The sequence below is a fragment of the Pan troglodytes genome, chromosome 10 (assembly GCF_028858775.2).
Source record: "Pan troglodytes isolate AG18354 chromosome 10, NHGRI_mPanTro3-v2.0_pri, whole genome shotgun sequence".
Lineage (NCBI taxonomy): Eukaryota > Metazoa > Chordata > Mammalia > Primates > Hominidae > Pan > Pan troglodytes.
The window spans coordinates 11,866,296-11,880,027 of NC_072408.2; the positions used below are offsets into that span (position 1 = coordinate 11,866,296).

General features: G+C 40.9%; 1 long non-coding RNA gene across 1 annotated transcript; it reads left to right on the forward strand.

Moving 5' to 3' along the window:
• The first annotated feature begins 1,683 nt into the window (after positions 1–1,683).
• On the forward strand, positions 1,684–4,438 carry LOC134807457 (uncharacterized). The gene is made up of 2 exons (XR_010147943.1): positions 1,684–1,863; positions 2,863–4,438. It is a non-coding gene; the product is annotated as an uncharacterized LOC134807457 (long non-coding RNA).
• Positions 4,439–13,732: the final 9,294 nt, after the last annotated feature.

Here is a 13,732-nt window from a genome sequence, read left to right on the forward strand (position 1 = left end):
GGTGGGAGGATCACTTGAGCCCAGGAGTTTGAGACCAGCCTGGGCAACAGAGTGAAACCCCATCTCTTTAAAAAAATAAAGCACTTGAAGCAGAACTTTTTATCTGTCATAATCGCTGCTATGTCCACAGCACCTAAAACAGTCCCAGACATCTGTTGAATAAATGAATGAATGAGGTGGGAAGTCTTTCTTTACACTTAGATGAAAACTCCATCGGACCCCAAATTGTTCTGGTCTTGTTCAGGTAATAATTTTAATTCTATAATAAAATCTCAAGTTATAATAAGCTCAATTTGATAATTAGGATGCCCAGTGTTGTGTAATAATTAAAGCGTTAAATTTCCTCTCTGCCCCACAGCTGGGGTCCAAGAAGACCCTGTGGCTGGCTACTCTCCTGTATTTTCATTTATCTCCACCCCCAGTTTACCAGCAGTGGTTATCCTCTCTCCAAGACTGGGCCAGGGGTGAGAAGGGCAGTCTTACCAGGCAAGGGTCTTTGCTGACAGATGTCTGGGCCTTCTTGACAGCAGGTGTTTAAAGCTGAATCTGGTTCTACTTTCAGGAGAGTGATGGTTTGAGATGGTAACTGAAGTTGTAGAAGTAGATGTTGAGGATGAAGTATCATATTAATAAAACATTGCCCATTAACACCTTAGCACAAATTAAAACTAGCTATACCTCACTGATAAGGACCTGAATGGCTAAATAATGATGAATGATTTATGGATGTAGGGGGGAATTGGGTGGAAGCAGTAGTAAGAAATTTGAATTAAGGAATCGTAAGGGAATCGAGATTATCTAGTTTCCCCTCGACATTTTATAACTGAATAAACAATAAAAAACAAGAGAAGTGACAGCTTTATAGCATCTGATTGGGGAAAAACACATCTTTTCTGGGGCTAGACAGTCCATAAATAGGACTTGGAAATGGAAGTGTAGGGGGAGATCCCATTGTACTTCAGTGGAAAACTATGCATTGTCTGGAATCTAGACTCTGGACAAAGACCCTTCCTTCATGGCTGTTTGATTTTGATTCTATGGGAGCTATCTTGCAACTCTGTAAGCTGTAGGTAACTGATAGCAGAGCAAAATAATTATTGTCTATAGACGTGTACATTGTGTCTTAGCGTAGATTCACCCGACCTCCTTCCCCAGTTTTGCTTCTATTAGCACATTTATTTCAGTAATTTTGATCTTTGGATTCTCCTTGGACATTCCTCACTGAAAAATGAAATAAAATTTTTGGCATGTGCTCTTCTTTTGCATCTGTTTGAGAGCTGCATTTTTACCTTCGTTTCAAAATTATCCTTTAACCAAAGGGACGGTGGTGAACTAGGCAGCCGGAGCTGCCCACTCCAGGTGGTTGTTACCAGGGGAGGGCGCTGGCCAGTGTTGCCAGATCTCCAGTTTTTCAAGGGAAGCTGAAAAATCTCATTTTTGTCAATATGTGAAACTTCTTTATGTTTCAATATTGGCAACTAATTGAAAAAAAAAAGAAGCGTGCCTAAGAAAACTCACCTGTGGTGGGATCTGTTCCATTGGCCACCTTGTTGGGTCAGGGAAACAGGGCATCTGGATCTAAGAAGTGCTGTATGCTGACCTGAAGTGGACCAAGTACTCCTCGTGTATTTTCTCATTCTCACCACAGCCTTGTGAGGTAGATATTGTCATGCCATTTTACAGGACAGCCACACATATGCCAAGTGTCAGAGAGTAAATGGCAACAGCAGGACCTGACCCAGATTTACTGTCCAGTGCAGTTTTGCTGAGAGCGGTGAGAGGTGGAGGAGGCATCTAAAGGGCTTGCTTTACAATGTTGCCTGGAGCCAGTCCACATCCGAGCCATGGGAGGTCACAAGAAATGTGAGTTGGGAGATCCTTTAACGGAGTGGGATGGGTGGATTTACAAAGAAGCTTCCATAACCCGCCACGTTCTCCAAGTAACCTTGGGTGTGAGCTCCATTTGGCTTTTTTTTTCAAAGCAGGCTTTTTAAAGGCAAAATGGGGAACAAAGAGTGAGCTGATACAAAGTTGTTTGTCAGGAATTCTCATTGGTTTATAGAAATAACATTGGTTAGTGATTGGCTATGCATTGTTGAATTACAGGGTATGAGCTACTTGTGTTAGTCAGTCTAGAGTCCATACAGCAGGCAGCTTCAAGAGGTGATTACTTAGCTCAAGGTGGGTGAGTGGGACATGACTGCTGTCTCATTTCAAGGGCCCTCTGAGCCAGGTAATTTAGAGGAGGCTCACATTCCTCAGATAAAAGTTTCTTTTCTTTCTCATCCAAATGACTTTTATCAGTGATTACTAGGTTTTGAAGCCTAATACTTAGATTCTTTCTCTGGGAGAGTCTGAATCTAATGGTTGTAAACCAAAATAAAAACAAAACCATGAGGCCGGGCATGGTGGCTCATGCCTGTAATCCCAGCACTTTGGGAGGCCAAGGTGGGCAGATCACCTGAGGTCAGGAGTTTGAGACCAGCCTGACCCACACGGAGAAACCCCATCTCTACTAGAAGTACAAAATTAGCCGGGCTTGGTGGCGCATGCCTATAATCCCAGCTACTTGGGAAGGCTGAGGCAGGAGAATCACTTGAACCTGGGAGGTGGAGGTTGGGGTGAGCAGAGATTGCGCCATTGCACTCCAGCCTGGGCAACAAGATCAAAACTCTGTCTCAAAAAAAAAAAAAAAAAAAAAAAAACACCACAAATAAATTATTAGGAAAGCTGGTGGAATCAGAGGGTGGACAAAAAACAGAGCTTCCACACTCTTGAGCTTCCTTAATATGTTTAATGACATGAAGCATTCCTTCCTTTATCTAAAAAATTGTTGACCTCCTGCCAAATATATCCTTACAGGTAAGGAGAAGTTGGTAGATTTACCTACAGTTGCATAGCTGATATGTGGCAAAACATCAAAGTCCAGAGCTCTAAACGGTATGTCTTGTGGTGCTCATAATTATATGCTCTGAAATAAAAAAGAAGACTATATTACATGCTAATCACTGATAAATCTTTCTGCGATGCCGGTTCAATTGCCTTCATTGATTATTGCAGAATTTCCTATTTGATTCACTTTGGTGAACTCTCATGACATTTTAGATGTTGTGTTAGGTGTTGGGGATTCCAAGCTAATTAAGAAATTGACACTACTCCAGAGAAGACCTCCTAATTGGTCTCTTTACCTTGATCTCTACTCATTCTGACTCTCATCATTGTCTGAATTTTCTCCTTAACATAAGAGCTTGAATTTTTATTTCCTTATTTAAAAATGCTAAATGATTCTCTCATAATAAAGTAAAAACTCCTGAGCAGGGCCAGAGTTGGAATGAGGATCAGAAAGGGAATTTAGTTCAATAGGGATAATGATGTTCATTTTAGACATGTGGACTTGTGATTCTGGGGAATCAGAGAGGAGGGGTTTCAAAGTTCACAGCTGGCATTGTGGCTAAAGTTAGTTCTGAAGGTACAGATTTGGAGACCATCAATGCTGAGTCCAAGGGGAAAGAAGAGCCCTTGAAACGGGATACAAGTAGAGATATGCTGAGGATGTTGGAGAATAATCTAGAAATTCTCAGGGCTCCAGGGTCTTGGCATGGCCACCTCAAATCCTTTCTGCATGAGGCCACTTGGTTCCTTTGCTTTTGAAGAAAATGGCAAAATTAATACAAATGCTCCCCTGACTTACAATGGGGTTATGTCCCAGTAAATCCATCAGAAATTGAAAATATTGTAAGTTGAGAATGCACTTAATATGCTTAGCCTACAGAACATAATTGCTTGGCCTAGTGTACCTTAAACATGCTCAGAACACTTACATTACCCTACTGCTGGGCAAAATTACCAGCACAAAGCCTGTTTTATCATAAAGTGTTAAACATCTCGTGTAATTCATTGAATACTGCACTGAAAGTGAACACCAGAATGGTTGTATGAGTACTCGAAGTACAGCTTCTACTGAATGCATATTGCTTTTGCACCATTGTAAATTGTGAACAATTGTGAGTCGAACCATATAGTAAGTTCAGGACCATCTGTACTGCATCAAGGTCCCCAGGACCTGAACACAAGTGGTATAAATTATTCCCACTCCTGGATAAAAATTTGTTCCAGGAAAGCAGGTAAATTAGCATGATATAAATCTTCAAATTACTTTTGCCCAGTTTGGAGAAGATGATCCAGCATGGTGTGACAAACAGTGTTTTCTCAACACCATAAGTAATTCTGCAAAGGACATGCTGTACACTTTGCCCAGATTTGTGATTATTTCCTCAAGGAATGGAATTACTGGGTTAAAGGGAGTTAACATCTTTAAGGTTCTAGTTAACCACTGAGAAACTGGCCTCAAGAAAGATTGGATAATGTATATACCTGTCAATTGCAGCCCATCATTGCTACTGCTAAATATATTCCTTTAAATTTTTTTTCTATTTAATAGGGTGTAAAGGACATTTTATTTTTTATTCAATATGCCTTACTTTGATCATGAATGATTAACTTTCTTATGTTTATTGGTCATTATACTTCTTATAAAGATTATTTGCATATTTTCTTATTGAGATGATCATCTTTCTTTAACTGGCATGTGACATTTTACATAGCAAAACTATTAATCCTATGACATATTGAATGTGGAAGAATTTAGACTGCTTTCACACCACAACAATCAACACATAAGACCTCTGTGATTAAATTTGTGTGTGTGTGTGTGTGTGTGTGTGTCGGGGTTGGGGACATTCTGCGGTGGACACCAGCTGGGTGTCCTTCAATTTAATTCTGACACTATCCACCTGAGATAGCGTAAGATCCCACAGATTGAGGGCTCAGTCCCATAAGACTGCCCCCCACTTCCAGTGTCCATCCCAAGCCCTAAGTTTTTCTATCTGTGCTCCTGACCGATTGGCTACAAATCGGGGATCCCACGACCTTCTCCATGAGTTCGTTTAATTTGCTAGAGCAGCTCAAAGAACTCAGGGAAACACTTTTACCAGTTTATTATACAAGAAACTGCAAAGGATACAGATGGAGATGCATAGGGTAAGGTATGGGGGAAGAGATGCGCAGTGTCCATGCTCTCTCTGGATGTGCCACCCTCCAGGAACCTCCACATGTTCAGCAATCCAATATGAAAAGAAAATAAAATCTCAGGCCGGGTGCAGTGACTCACACCTGTGATCCTGGCACTTTGGGAGGCTGAGGCGGGCGGATCACGAGGTCATGAGATCGAGATCATCCTGGCTAACACGGTGAAACCCCGTCTCTACTAAAAATACAAAAAAATTAGCCGGGCGTGGTGGCGGGTACCTGTAGTCCCAGCTACTCGGGAGGCTAAGGCAGGAGAACGGCGTGAATTTGGGAGGTGGAGCTTGCATTGAGCCAAGATCGCGCCACTGCACTCCAGCCTGAGCAACAAAGCGAGACTCCATCTCAAAAGAAAAAAAAAAAAAGAAAAGAAAATCTCAGGACCCCAATTCCCTATGCAAAAAGGAAAAAAGCTAAAACCTGATTGTGCAAAAACTGTCTTTCCTTTTGTTTCTAAGCAGATAGCTACAGATAAAATGTTAAATATCTCCACAGGTAGCTACTCTGTGTTCACCTTAAGTGCCGATTGACTGAATGTGAGACAAATACATAATTGACTATTCCCCTACCTGTACCGTTTCTCTTACAACATGTGGATTCAGTAATGTGATCATACCTTCCCTCTTTCCTCTTCAGCCTGCTTTTCTCCTTTAAATATTGAAGGCTTCAAAATCGTCTTTGGAAAAAGGCATGGACCACAGATTGTTTCTGTGGATTTGTGTTCCTTTTTTCTGGGCATGTCCTTACCTTTGGCAAAATAAACTTCTAAATGGATTGAGACCTGTCTCAGATACATTTTGGTTTACGCCAGAAAACTCTCTGAACCATGTCTTTTCGCATTTTTATAGGGACTTCATTACATAGGCATGATTGATTAAGTCATGGGCCATTAGTTATCAATTTAACCTTAAACCCCTTTTCCTTCGTCGGCGATCAAGGGATGGGGCTAAAACTCTAACCCTCTAATCCTACTTGGTGTTTTCAGTGACCAGCCCCCAGCCTGAAGCCACCCAGGGGATGCCAACCCTCAGTCAACTCATGAGCACACAAAAAGACATCACTTTGTGCCAGGTGCAGTGGCTCATGCCTGCAATCCCAGCACTTTAGGAGGCCGAGATAGGCAGATTGCTTGAGCTCAAGAGTTCAAGACCAGCTTGGGCAACATAGCAAAACTCTGTCTCTACTAAAAATTACGCGGGCATGCTGGTGTGCGCCTGTAGTCCCAGCTACTTGGGAGGCTGAGAGGGAGGAGGTTGCAGTGAGCCGAGATCATGCCACTGCACTTCAACCTGGGTGACAGAGCCAGACCTTGTCTCAAAAACAAACAAACAAACACAAAAAAAACATCGCTTTGAAGATTCTGAGGATTTTAGGAGTTATAGGCCAGGAAATAAATCCAAAGACCAAATATTAATATATATTTTACAATATCACACTTTTGTTACACTTTTTTTCTAGGTGATTACTTGATTTTTAATATATAGAAGTTTACATTTTTATCTGTTGAAATCTATTAAAGATGTATCTATTAAAGATTTTCATTTGTGGATTCTTCCAGTATTCTTCTCTTTTCCAATATCAAGTTAATACTTACTCATATTTTCTTATTTTTTTAATGTTTAACTCTAAAACATCTGAATTTTATTTCAGGACAGAGTATATAGTGAATCTGTGACTTCCTGTCCTTTTTCTGTTGCTTACCAAATAACCTTTTCTTTAGTCAATAATGTATGATACCATCTATGTCATAGGAGAAAGGTTAAATGCATGAATTCTGGAAGCAGCCTGCCTGGTTTTAAATCCTAACTTCAACAACTGCTGGATTGGTGATCTTGGGCAAGTTTTTCTTAACCCCTCTGTGCCTCAGTTTGCTTATCTGTAAAATGGTTTTAATAGTGTCTACTCACACGATGGTTGTGAGAATTGAATGAAATAATGTATCTAGAGCACTTTGAAGCATGCCTGAAACATGACTAAATGCCACATATATGTTGGCTATTGTTATGTACCTAATTTTATCACTATTTAGGTCTGGTTTGGAGCTCTACTGTTTCACTGACTACTTTGTGTCAAGTTGAATTCTATTTTAATTATTGTAGCTTTATAGTGTTTTTAATGTCCAGTGTTGTACACCTAAAATCTACCTTGGTACCTGGTGGATCAAGATCTTGGATGAAGTGAGAAGTCATAGAATTGGGCTCAGAAAGGAAGAACACATTTTCTTCAAGAAAACATTTTGGAGAATCAACAGTTTGCTGTATTGTTTCATTTATTTATTAATTATTTTATTCAGCATTTATTAAGACACTCCTATGTGTTGAACTCTGTTAGGTTATGCAAAGCAGAGATGAAGGAGATACTTTAAGGAGCAAAAGTCTAGTGGGGAAGACATGTACATTAACGGATAAATTAAAACAGCTCTGTGGAGCTTTTACAGAGATACAAGCCACATGGGAACGCAGGGAGCACTTCACTGGCTGAATAGGGAGTTAGGAAAAGCATCACAGGGAAGCTGACGTGTAAGCTGGATCTCACAGGATAGGAGTTTGGCACACCATGAAGCGAGAGAAAAGGGGAAGGACATTCTAGGCAGGAGGAACAAAGACACAGCGCTATGAAGAAACTTGGCTGGTCAAGTAGCGGGGGTCAGGCATGTACGCGTACAGCATGTTAAGAGGCTTGGACCTCATCCAGCTGGAAATAGGAGCCACTAAAGGGCTTGAAGCAAAGCAGTGATAGCAGATTTGTGTTTTGGGAAGATCTCTCTGATTGTACCATGTAAAGGGAGTCAGAAGGGGGCAGAGCTGGAGGCGGGAGACTGGCTGGGTCTGGGGAAGTCATTCAAGCAAGACGTGAAAAGTGGATAGAAAGATGTGGATCAGTTTGAGGGATATTTAGAAAGTTGAATGCGTGCTTCTGGTGATAAAGTGGATGTGGAAGATGAAGAATCACGGATGCTTCCGAAGTTCTTGGCTTGGGAACCTTGCTGGCTGGTGGTACCATTGACCAAGGCGTGGAACACTGGAGAAGAAGCAGATTTACAAGGGGAAGAAGATAAAATCAAAACTTTGAGGGTACCTGTGGAACATGGAAATATTCAAAAAGCAGAAAGGTATTTGACTAATAAGTTTGAAAAAGGCAAACCTAATTAGTGACCAAAGAGTGCAAATTTAAATGACAATAAGGGATTTTTTTTCCTATGTAGCATATTAGTTAATAAACATTTCGAACGTTAGCCTTAGTGCTCTGCTGACTCCTTGTTCTCCTTCTGACCCTTACATCATCCCCACTGCATCCGTATGGAGTCCTTAGAGCTTCTCAGAGCATGATGGGAAAAACCACTGGCTTAGAGCACTGGGGATAAAAAGCCAAGCTCCTTGGAAAGGTAGAACTAGTCTTAGTTACTGGCAGCAGAGTTTCCTAATGGCAAACTGCCCAGGAAAGGGAAGGATGGCCAGAAAGCCTTCATCTGCAGCTGTGTTGGGGTGGGAGAAGGAACACTGGGAAGGAGGGTCAGGCTCTTTCCCAGGATCCGCCTCAGCCCTGAAGCAGAGAACCTTTAGCAGAGCCACTCCACCAGTTTGGAGGGTCATGCCATCACTTGTCTGAATAAATCAGCTACCTTCGCAATCAAGCCAAGATACCAACTCTGTACATATACACACACGCCTAACAAATATGCATGATGGGCTGTTTCTTACTTTGGCTATCGTCCTGAGAAGGTGTGAGAAAATGTATATGTTAAAGCCTCAGAGGCATGGATGGGAGTCTATTCCCAGAGAGACAGAAGTATGATAAAACCTCAAAATAAGCTTTTGAACACATTTCTCTCCCTGCCTCCCAAATGAGATCATTGTGGCAACATTAGGAATGTCTAACAGAAGTCACAGCAATAGCAACAGCTGCCGCAGAAGCATCCACAGCCCAGGCTGCCTCCAGCCCTTCACAGAAATAGCAATCTTCACTCACTCCACCACCACCACCACCACCACCACCACCACCACCACCACCACCACCACCACCACCACCACTGCACATGCATGGAGCCCCTTGTTATCTGTGGATGCTGCTCTCACAATTCCTCTTCCTGCCCTGATGATATACACCATCCCAGCATTGGATGAAACTGGAGTCCTATCTGGGCTATCCCTGGTCCAAAGTCTATAGCTAAGAGCTCAGGGTTCCAAGGAAGGAGAAAGAGAAGGCAAACACCAGGAAATTGTTTCATTTATTTAGCAGCCTCTCCGGCTCTCTCGCATTTCTTCAGTGATTTCAGAAAAGGACTTTTTTTTTTCTGGAGTTTCTCATTGCCTTTATTTTTCTCATTCTGAAAAGACACATGCTTTAATTGTATCATTAGAATCTTCTATTTTGTTAATTATGCAATCTTACTAATATTCATATAAAAGTCTTTATTATTTAGGAGAGGAATAGCTGGATCATAGTGTAGGTCTATGCTTAACTTTATGAATGACTGTTCTGGAAACACCAGTTAAGCCATGTTGATTATGTTGTTCAGATCTTCTATATCATCACTGTGGTAGACAGAATTCTAAGATGGGCCTTATGATCCCCACTCCCTGATGTTACTCTCATGATTATATTATGTTATATGGCAAAATAGGGTTTTGCAGATACAATTAAGATTACTAAGTTGACCCTAAGATAAGTAGATTGTCTGAGTAGACTTGCTACATTCGTATGAGCCCTTTAAAAGCAAATAGTTTTCTCTGACTAGTAGCTGAAGAGGAAGTCAGAGGGGCCCTGAGCATGAGGAGGATGTAATGTACAGTTGCAGACTTTGATGAGGGAGGGGGCCAGGTGGCAAGGAATGCAGGTAGCTTCTAGGAGCTGAGAGCAGCCCTGGCTGACAACCAGCAAGGAACTGGGGACCTCAGTTCTATAACTGCAAGGAACTACATTCTGCCAACAACCTGAATGACGTTGTAAGCAAATTCTTTCCCGGAACTACAGATAAAACCCCAGGCTAGCTGACACCTTGATTCTGGCCTCCATAAACATTCAGCAGAGAACCCAGCTGAGACTGCCCAGACTTCTGACATTCAAAACTGTGTTGTTTTAAGCCACCAACTGTCTGATGATTTGTTACTCAGCAATAGGAAACTAATAAATATACTTACTTTTTGTTCTATTTTTTTGTTTGTTATTCTCTCCACAATTGTAGATATGTATATTTAACTTTAGTTCTGTCAGTTTTTGCTTTATGTATTTTGATGATCTGTTATGTGGTTGTTGACTGAAATGAAGGCTGTTGAGACAGAAATTATTTTATTTATTTTATTTTTTATTTTTAATAGAGATGGGGTCTCACTATGTCGTCCAGGCTGATCTCAAACCCGTGGGCTCAAGCAGTCTTCCTGCCCCAGCCTCCCAAAGTGCTGGGATTACAGGCATGGGCCACTGTGCCTAGCCAGCAGAAATAATTTGATAAAGGTTTATTGGAAGCCAAATGTGAGGACTGACTTGGGAAAACACACCAACAAAGTTGCTCATGTTCTGGAGTCTGTTACAAATTGGAAGGCTTTTATAGAAAAGTTTAGGAGCAGGGAGGGGGACTCCTTATACCAAACTTGTCCTTTTTCATTGGAGGGTTCAATACAAAGATTACAATCATCGAATACACATTACAACATACAGGTTAAAATGTCTACATGCAAGACCATCAGTAAAACTTCATGATTCAGCAATAAATCAGCATCCTTTTCAATGCCAGTAGGTTATGTATCAATCAGTGCATCAATAATTTGAGGAACTCATAGTAAGATTCTTTATTCAAGGACAGAATGTCACCGTAAGACCTTCCCAAGGTCGGTTACTTTGAAAGACTGTTGGCCGAGCATGGTGGCTCACCCCTGTAATCCCAGCACTTTGCGAGGCTGAGGAGGGCAGATCGTGAGGTCAGGAGTTCGAGACCAGCCTGGCCAATATGGTGAAACCCCGTCTCTACTAAGAATACAAAAATTAGCTGGGCGTGGTGGTGCACACCTGTAGTCCCAGCTACTCGGGAGGCTGAGGCAGAAGAATCACTTGAACCCGGGAGGCGGAGGTTGCAGTGAGCTGATTGTGCCATTGCACTCCAGCCTGGGTGACAGAGGGAGATTCCATCTGAAAAAAAAAAAAAAAAAAAGAGAGAGACTCTTTTAAGTAAATTGTCAAATGTGGCCTGAAGGTTATCAAGGTATGTATACATTTAAGATTTTTATGTCCTATTGACTAATTGGTCCTTTTATAATTATAAAAATTACTTCTTTATCTCTGATAATACTCCTTGTTTGAAGTCTTTCTTGTCTGATGTTAATATAACCACACCAATTTTCTTATCCTTAGTGAGTTTGTTTGTTTTTTTTTGGTATTTCTTTTTCAAATCTTTTACTTTTGACACACTTGTGTCTTATATTTAAGATGAGTCTCTTGGTGAGGATCAAAGTACTACCTATTGGGTACCATGCTTATTATCTGGGTGACAAAATAATCTGCACACCAACCCCTGTGACATGCAATTTACCCATATTACAAACCTGCACATGCACCCTCGAACCTGAAATGAAAGTTGGAAAGAAAAGATAAAATTAAAAAAAGTCTATTGTAAGCAGAATATAGTTGAGCCTTGCCTTTTTATCTAATGTAGCCCAGGGGTGAGCAAACGTTTTCTGTGGCAGACCAGATAGTAAATATTTTCGGCTTCGTGGGTCAGAAGGACTCTGTCACAACTACTCATTCATTTATGTATTCCAACAAAATTTTATTTTCCAAAACAGATTGGATGTGTAATTTCTGGTTCAACATGTAAGAAGCTTAAGGGTCATCACCCTATCCTAACAATCAGTAAAAAGCTGAACAGGCCAGGCGCGGTGGCTCATGTCTGTAATCCCAGCACTTTGGGAGGCCGAGGTGGGCGGATCATGAGGTCAGGAGTTCGAGACCAGCCTGGGCAACATGGCAAAACCCCATCTCTACTAAAAATACAAAAATTAGCCTGGTGTGGTGGTGGGCGCCTGTAATCCCAGCTACTCGGGAGGCTGAGGCAGGAGAAGCCCTTGAACCCGGGAGGCAGAGGTTGCAGTGAGCCAAGATCGTGCCACTGCACTCCAGCATGGGTGACATGAGCAAGACTCCATCTCAAAAAAAAAAAAAAAAAAAAAAAACTGAACAAACTGGAAACTGAAAATCAACAGCTCTTCTTAGATCTCTCAGAAATTTGAGGCCATAGGGCAAACCACTGCCCCAAAATGGGAGAGACAGGCAGGTACAGAGGATCACGACTTATCAGAATAGAAACCCACAAGCAGAAAACTATGAGGGGGCCTGTGCAGGGATAGGAAAACCTAAACTGCAGTGGATGAATTGCTAGAGACTCAGTGTGGACAAGTCTGAGAGTTAAAATCTCCAGGGCTGTCAGGTATTAGGGGGCCACTTACACTTTTATGAGTTTTACCTCCAGGAGCTGAACCAGGTTCTCACAGTGAATCTCAAACATCCCCTTATGCTCTGGCCAGAGTGGGAGAAAAGTAGACATTTTGAAGTAAGCTAGACCACTCTATTCTTCTTAACAAGCCTGACCCTAACCTGACCCAGGAGTTTTGTCAGACCTGGAGGGAGAGAGATATCCAACTCCAGACACCTCTAGTCATCCTGTCCCACCTATGGGGTAAAATAAAATTAAATTTAAAAAGGCAAAAAACACAGTTTGAGGTGAGAAGGCAAACATTAGCACCAGACTGAGGTATGGCAAGGATGTTGAAATTTTCAGACTAGGAATTTAAAATAACTATGATTAATATGGTAATTTCACTAATGATCAAAGTAGACAGCTTGCAAAAATAGATGACTAATATATAAACAGAGAGATCAAAATTCTAAGAAAGAATAAAAAGATATGCTATAGATCAAAAACACTGTTACAGAAATGAATAATGCCTTTGAGGGGGTTATTAGTAGACTGGACTTGGATGAGAAAAAAACCTGAGCTTCAGGATATATCAATAGAAACTTCTATAACTAAAAGACAAAGAGAAAAAGATTTTAAAAAACAGGATATTCAAAAATTTTGGGACATTTATAAAAGGCGTAATGTATGTGTAACGAACATACCAGAATGAGAATAAAGAGAGAATGGAATAGAAGAAATGCCTGAAGCAATAATAACTTGGAATATCCCCAAATTAATGTCAGACACCAAACCACAGATTCAGGATACTCAGAGAGTACAAAGCAGGATAAGAGCCAAAATCTACACCTAGGTATTTCATACTTAATCTCCAGAAAATCAAAGATAAAGAAAAAATATTGAAACAAGCCAGGAGGATTAAAAAAGACCTTATTTATAGAAGGGCAAACATAAGAATTACATTTGACTTCACCTCAGAGGTCATGGAGGCAAGAAGAGAGTGAAGTGAAATATTTAATGTGTTGAGAGAAAAAAAAAAACCCATCTGCCTAGAATTCTGTATTTTGTGAAACTGTCCTTCAAAAGTAAAGGAGAAATAAATACTTTCTCAGACAAACAAAAATGAAGGGAGTATTTTGATAACAGGGGGCATGATAAAGAGGTCGATACTTTAAGAAGATGTAACAATGCTTACTATATATGCACCTAATTACACAGCATCAAATATGTGAGACAAAA